The sequence below is a fragment of the Chiloscyllium plagiosum genome, chromosome 3 (genome assembly GCF_004010195.1).
Source record: "Chiloscyllium plagiosum isolate BGI_BamShark_2017 chromosome 3, ASM401019v2, whole genome shotgun sequence".
Taxonomy (NCBI): domain Eukaryota; kingdom Metazoa; phylum Chordata; class Chondrichthyes; order Orectolobiformes; family Hemiscylliidae; genus Chiloscyllium; species Chiloscyllium plagiosum.
In genome coordinates, this window is record NC_057712.1 from 57,792,957 (window position 1) to 57,800,368 (window position 7,412).

At 39.6% G+C, this 7,412-nt stretch overlaps 1 protein-coding gene across 3 annotated transcripts in view; it reads left to right on the forward strand.

The window, feature by feature from the left end:
• The window catches only part of fndc4b (fibronectin type III domain containing 4b), a 206,766-nt gene that overhangs the window by 75,861 nt on the left and 123,493 nt on the right, over window positions 1–7,412 (forward strand). Inside the window, exon 2 of one of the 3 annotated variants that reach the window (XM_043682520.1) lies at window positions 1,785–2,046. The exons of the other annotated variants lie outside the window; for them this stretch is intronic. The gene's annotated coding sequence lies outside the window, so the exon portion shown is untranslated. The remainder of the gene's footprint in view (window positions 1–1,784; window positions 2,047–7,412) is intronic. 3 annotated transcript variants of the gene reach the window in all.

Below are 7,412 nucleotides of genomic sequence, written 5' to 3' on the forward strand. Positions count from 1 at the left end.
GATGAGGCGCTCTTCCTCCAACCGTCCTGTTGCTATGGTCTGGCGATGGAGGAGTCCAAGGACCTGCATGTCCTTGGTGGAGTGGGAGGGGGAGTTAAAGTGTTGAGCCACGGGGTGGTTGGGTTTGTTGTTCTAATCTGACCCTGCTCTTCCAAGAATTTAGAAACTTCATCCTTAATGATGGATTCTAGAATTTTACCAACAACCGAGTTTAGGCTAATTGGCCTATAATTTTCCATCTTTTGTCTTGATCCTTTCTTGAACAAGGGGGTTACAACAGTGATCTTCCAATCATCTGGGACTTTCCCTGACTCCAGTGACTTTTGAAAGATCTCAACCAATGCCTCCGCTATTTCCTCAGCCACCTCCCTCAGAACTCTAGGATGTAACCCATCAGGGCCAGGAGATTTATCAATTTTAAGACCTTTTAGCTTTTCTAGCACTTTCTCTTTTGTAATGGCAACCATACTCAACTCAGCCCCCTGACTCCCTTTAATTGGTTGATTTTAACCTTACTGCAAAGCATCTTCCAAGAAGTTCTCCTCCTCTCTCTACAAGGATGTCAATGAGTCTCTCTCTCATTGCAGCCCCCCAGGCCATCTCCTCTGCCCTGGAGGTCTAGCTGATGAAGGATTTATGCATGAAACGTTGATTATCCTGCTCCTTGGATGCTGCCTGACCTGCTAGATTAAACCAGGCCAGTTATAAAGATTAGATTCACCCACTTCTCTCCTGCTTGTATAAGACACAACAACAGAAATAATTTAAGTTCTAATTAAGTCAACTGAATGAGTTAGATTGATGATATTATCCAGCTCAGCTCAGCTCCCCAATTTACCAGTGCAGAAGCCAATCTGTCTGAATTATGATGCATTTTAGTTGGATCATAACATCATCTCTCTTATTCTGTTTAGACGTAAGTGTTGATAGATATCTGAATGAATGATGACAGGCATATAGTCATTTGTGCTCTTTATGATTTTGGCAGATTGCTAACCTTCCCCAAAATATCAAGGGATTGGCTGCTGTTGAAATGTATATAGATGAATGCAGTACACTACCGAGTGTTATATTCATCGATTCTTCCTTACGGAAGCCTAAAAGGACCATGTAGTTATTAAGGTCAGCACTTGGGGTACAACCTAGGTGACTGAGTGTTTTTGCAGGTCTTTGTAAATGATGGAGTTCACTTCTACCAATCATGTGGATTTCTTAATTTGCTTTTTACAAAGTTTCTGTCTTTATTTTCTCTTCAGCATTTTAAAATTGAGTTGAGTACTATAAAAATGCAGTTCATTTCCTGACCTAGTTCTTATGACTTTGTCAAAAAATTTAGATGCATTGATAATGGTTAGAAAACTATGAACAACATGGGCCTGAGCTATTGGAGTGCCTATATTTAATGAATTTTCTGGCTGTGTTTGCAAAGGTAGAGTTTTTGATATATAGTTGTTCTTGACTCTCTTTGCATAACAATTTACAAATGCTTATTTCCCCATTTAGCTCAACACCCAGAGAATGATATAGACTTGATATTTTACACAGACCATGGGAATGAAGTTATATTATCAATTCCTCATCATAATTCAGAGCATAGCAGAATTAATGCACAGTGGGAAATGTAGCATCCAAAAGAACCATGTGTGCAGAATATTACTGCAATTTCCAAACATCAAAAGGGAGCAAGTTGCTACTAACAATGTTTTTATATGAACACATAACACATCTGTACTTATTTTCACCCTTTGCTTTATCAGAAGTATGAATTCTTTTGTTTTAAACAGGACTCATGGTGGTGGCAGGTAAGCCCAGACCAGAGTGAGCCCTTACTTAATTTTCTGAGGCAAGTACAGGACATAGCTTTGGATTCGGCGGCTGCTACATTGACGGAGGCGACGTTGGCAAGATAGGCCCAGTGGTGAAAGATGGCACCTGAGGATCGGCTACTGGGTTGGGTCCGATGCTGGAGATGGTGAAGTGATGGCAGAAGGGCATCCTGGCAAGATCAAAGTGGACACAACAGTGAAAGATGCGACTGTGGTGTTGGTGGGTACAGCTATACGGCGTTGGTGGAGGAGAACCGGCCCCGTGGCGAAAGATATTGCCTGAAGAGTGACTTCAACGTTGGTTTGGTCCAGTGTAGACAGCAGCGAGGTGGTGGAAGAGGGGTGGCAGTACAGGCATTGTTGATGCTGAGCTGGCTGAGGACTGATGGACACTCTTTAAGCTATATTTTTCTATTTTTTTCTCTTATTCTTAATCTATTCAAAATAGCGATCCATCAGGATCAAGGCGACAGTAGAAAAGCTTTACACTGCATTGTACTGTTTTTCTCACGGTAAAATACACATGACAATAAAATCATTCAAGAATCACTCAGTAACTTGTGACTATACCTTAGTCTACAGGCCATGCAAGTATGACATAAATTAAACATTTGCAAGGTAACATATCCTTTACAACATGCAAGTAAACACACGGAATCACTGTGAAATAAAGCAAAGCGAGAGATCTTTGTCCTGCTCATACTGCACAACAGTGTTCTTTCATTCTCAAGTTCAGGTTCCAAAGAAGAGTCATATTGGCCTCAAGATATTAACACTGTTTCTTGCTCCACAGATGTTTTGCCAGCATTTTATTTTTTATATTAATGTTCCTTCATTACTGTATTGAATGGAGTCAGTCACGTTCCGTGTAGGTCTGAGTATTCATAGACTGTCAGAAATAGAGAATTTCAATTTAACAGTCAAGTCACAAGAAAATTGGCACTTCAAGACCATGAACTTCAATGAACTCTTCTGTGGTTAATATTATGTCTGTGCATTTAACAATGTACTAATTTACATGAAATTTGCAAGTTTTTAAACATAGCTGAACATATTTTCAAAGAAGATGAGTTGCAGACTAGAAAGGATTGGATGAAAGTCAAAGCCCTTTGTCAGTTAGTAGCCCAGTGTGCTTGGAATAGTTATGAAAGTAGTGCAGATAAAGTGCTGAATTTGGAAAGCTGCCTATGGCTGAGTTCTTTCTAGATGACAATTTGGTGCTTTTGAATTTTTATGAGGTGAACTACATATACGTAGCGCATGAGTCTCATTAAGAGCTGAGATTTGATGTAGTGAATGGCATTTGTGGAGGTTTTGCTCTTTTCTACTTGTGCTAATTTGGAATGAGAAAGAAATCTCTTCTGAAATTGGATCTTGACTATTCCTTCTGTGTTTTCTGCATTTTTAACTAGACATTATTTTCCATACTTTTAAAATATTTATTACAATTTCTCTCAAGAATCAAAATTTGTGTTTAAAGTGTTTCATCTACAGATAGAGGTAAAAGCAATCTATGTTGTATATGTATAATACAAGCTTATAATTAATAATTTCCCACAAAAGTAAACTGATGATCAATCATGTTAATTTCAGCACTATTGCCATTAGGTAGTTAGGAACTGGAGAGGGGGACATTGTTGAGCAGAAATGTTCTTTCTTAAGATGTATTTATTCATTTGGCAAAATAGGACCTTTTGCTAGAACAGTAAAATGTGGGTTTCAGTGATCTGGCTGAATAGTAACTACCCCACTGGTACATTGTGAGGTATCAAACAACTAAATTCAAACCCAAACTAACTGTTGCATCACTTTTCTTAATACGGGTGAGAAATTGAGGTTATGTCGGCATAGTCTCATAGGAAGGAATTAGAAACATGACATTAGTGATGTGACAAGTACAAACGTGATCAATGGACAATTAAATTCAGGTCTTCTGGTTCCCAAGCAACCAGAGACTGGACCTAAAATAAAAGGTGCACGTTGGGAATTCTTGGAAATCCAGACTCACTGACTACACGGCAGTTGGCTATGAAATTGAAACTCAGTGTTTGGAATTACTCTCAAAAAGTATCCAACTCTGAGTTAGAGTCAGAGACTTTGGAGTACTCTGACTGAACTCCTTTAACATTGCCAAAGTAATTCAAGGTATTAACACTACCAAAGTAGCTTTGGCACCTTAAAACTTTTCTTTTTGAAACTGAGGCAATGGCAGCTATTGGGGTGGGGAGGAAGGGGGGGAATGTGGGATGATATCCTGGCCACCAATATGATCGTGCAATGAGTGGACTCCTAGCTGGTTTCTTACAATGGAGGGATCTGTGACAGAAATAGCGCATTTTGTAAGGTAGCTGTCAGTGAGAGCTGTTCTAATGATAATTGAATACAACATCCAAGAATTAGCCTTTGTTGCAATTTATATTTGATTAATTTGTCCTCGCTGAAAAATTGTTTAATGTTTTATACTTGTTGACAAGCAATCTCTCTTACTATTCTAGAATACCTAATCTTTAAACAATACCCTTTGGATTTTGATGTATCCATGACTGAAATTCATTATTTTTTCTTCATTAACTAAATTTTGCCAGTCAAAGAGCTTTTTTCTTAATAAATTGTTGCGCATTCTCAAAACCATTTTTTCCTGTGAATTGTAATGACCAGAATTGCTTGCCAAAGGAATATCATGGAGCCTATGAAGTTTTAAATGTTGTATTCAAAATAAGTGATTGTGTTGCAAGTTCTCATGTAAAGTAATAGATGTTGAATTCAATGCAACTTGTTTAACCTGGAAAATTTTGAACATATATTGTCTAATCAAATCAATGGCTCTGCTCAAACAGATGGTTGAGAAAGTTCAGTCTTGTCCAAAAGGACAATATCCTATTTAATTTTATATGAATTAAACAAATGGCCTTTGATGTAGTAACATATAGGGCAGAGGAAACATTCCTTTCTAATTCACTTGAAAGTCAGGACAAAGTAATTGGAAATTATTTTTGTTGGTTTTGATTAAGTCAACTTAAAGATGATATAGTAGTGCAGGCACTGCACCAGGTTAATGTGTTAATTAATGGTCCTGAAAACATGCAAAGTTACACCACTGAGTAAAGCAATCTCCAGAGCAGGACTCTTTTTGTCTAAGGTCTCCATCACATTAAAGCTGTCCTGGGACTTCCTGGGAATCTGAATGTAACTTGCACTTGTTCCTGGTGCAATTTGCTGGATGAAATAATTCAGTGTCACAACTTGCCCTCAGTTTATCATGTACCTGCACCAAGTGTATTTTCTATACTTTTTAAAGGCCATGGAATTATTAAAGACTAGTTTTCTTCTAATAGCTAGTTACCAAACAGGAGGAATAGGGCTAATCACTTTTTTGTTACCAGATTTATTGTAAACATTATAGATATTATTATATGTTTTTGCAGCAGGTAGGACTTGAACCTAGTCCTTCTGGCTCAGAGGTAGGGGCACTACAACTGCATGGCATGAGCCCTCCTGCTATAAACCTTCCAGAAGTTTTCTATTCAACCTGTTCAGAAATCCTATACTCCTGTAAACATTCCAACCTGAGATTAACAAGTATTGCTATTTCCACAGTCTCTTACCAAACAATTAAATTCTCATTGATCTTTGACTAAAAAGCTTTTGCCCAAAACAACGATTTTCCTGCTCCTCGGATGCTGCCTGACCTGTTGTGCTTTTCCATCACCACTCTAATCTAGACTCTAAAGAGACTATCAATCCATTTGTTGGCTCCGAGTGAGAATTCTGTTCCCATCTGGGTTTATCAATGTGAAGGTGAGGAAAACAGGCAGGAAAGGGTTCCACCATGGGAGAGGCAGAATTGAATGCAGAGTACCAAGCAAGAGGGATACCTGCCAGTGTTAACATGGAACCTTACCATGTATGGTAGTCTTCACTACTGTAAAAATGTTAGCAATATGAAAATACAACAGCAGCTGTAGGCTCATGAAGACAAAGCCAAGTAGGGTTTTCCCTCTTGTTTAAACCTTCATCACCTGCTGCTCATCCAATCTAGCAAATGTATTCATTAGAACTGCACCAACATGGTCAGAGGTGGTGCCAGTCTTGATGATGGATGCTGAAGCCTCCCATCCAGAGTACATTCTGTGCCCCTTCTACCCTCAGTACATCTTCCAGCTATTGTTCAGCATTGAATTAAACATTTAATTATCAGTTGGAAGGTGTTTGGGGGGTGTGGGCGGAGGGAGGGCGGCAGTGTGCTGTGATGGTCATGGTCAGCAGGATGCTTCCTCAATTAAATTTGCCCCCGTGCCATGAAACGTCATGGGTCTGGAGTCAATTAGTCCACAGTTTGAGGGGTGACGTTATAGAGGTTTATAAATTCATGACGGGCATAGATAATTTGAATGTCAAAGGTCTTTCCTCAGAGTAGGGGAGTAGAGGGCATATTTTTAAGGTGAGAGGAGATTAAAAGGGACCTGAGGGGTGACTTTTTCCACAGAGTGAGTTTCAAATTTGGATAGAACTGCCAGAGGAAGTGATAGATGCAGGTACAGTTACAACATTTAAAAGACATTTGGATAGCTACATGAGTAAGAAAGATTTTCGAGGAATATGGGCCAAACAGAAGCAAATGGGATTCATTTGGTTTGGGAAACTTGGAGGGCATAGATGAGTTGGACGGAAAGGTCTGTTTCCATGCTGTATGACTCTATGACTCAATGTTAAGGAATCTCAGGGCTTTGACTGTATACCACTGTTCGGCGACTCAGCTGGGTCTGTCAAATGGGGCAGGACATAGCCAGCAATAGTGACAGTGGTGTCCGCGACATACATTCACAAAATCATAACTTACAGACAATGTCACACTGTTGCTTAACAGGTCTGTAGAAAATCTCCTTACTTCTAGCACAGGCCCCCAGATGTTACAAAAGAGGATGTTGCAAATTGAACAGGACTAGGTTTCTCATTGTCATTTCCAATGACTGAGTCAATGCCATGTGGCCTGTCTGTTTTAATTCCTTTTATTAGTGTTCATAGTGAGTAGAAGAAAGTGAGGACTGTAGATGCTGGAGATCAGAGTCGAAAGGTGTGGCACTGGAAAAGTACAGCAGGTCAAGCAGCATCCGAGGAGCAGGAGAGTCAACGTTTGGGCACAAGCCCTTCATCAGGAATGTGTTCCTGCTCATTGGATGCTGCCTAACCTGCTGTGGTTTTCCAGCACCACACTTTTCAATTCATAGTGAGTAGACACAATTGAATAGTTTTCTAGGCTATTTGAGAGGACAGTTACAATTCGTGAGAGTTTGGATTCATGTGAAGACCAGATCAAGTAAGGACAAAAGATTTTTTTCCTGTAATTTATTTCTCTTAGTCAAACAAATGGGTTTTTACAATTAGCAAAGCAAATAGTATGTTAGCCCTTCTAAAGGCAGGATGGCGTATGAGAATAGGAAATCTTGTTCTGGATTAGTGGTGCTGGAAGAGCAAAGCAGTTCAGGCAGCATCCAAGAAGCTTTGAAATCGACGTTTCGGGCAAAAGCCCTTCATCAGGAATAAAGGCAGTGAGCCTGAAGCGTGAAGAGATAAGCTAGGGGAGGG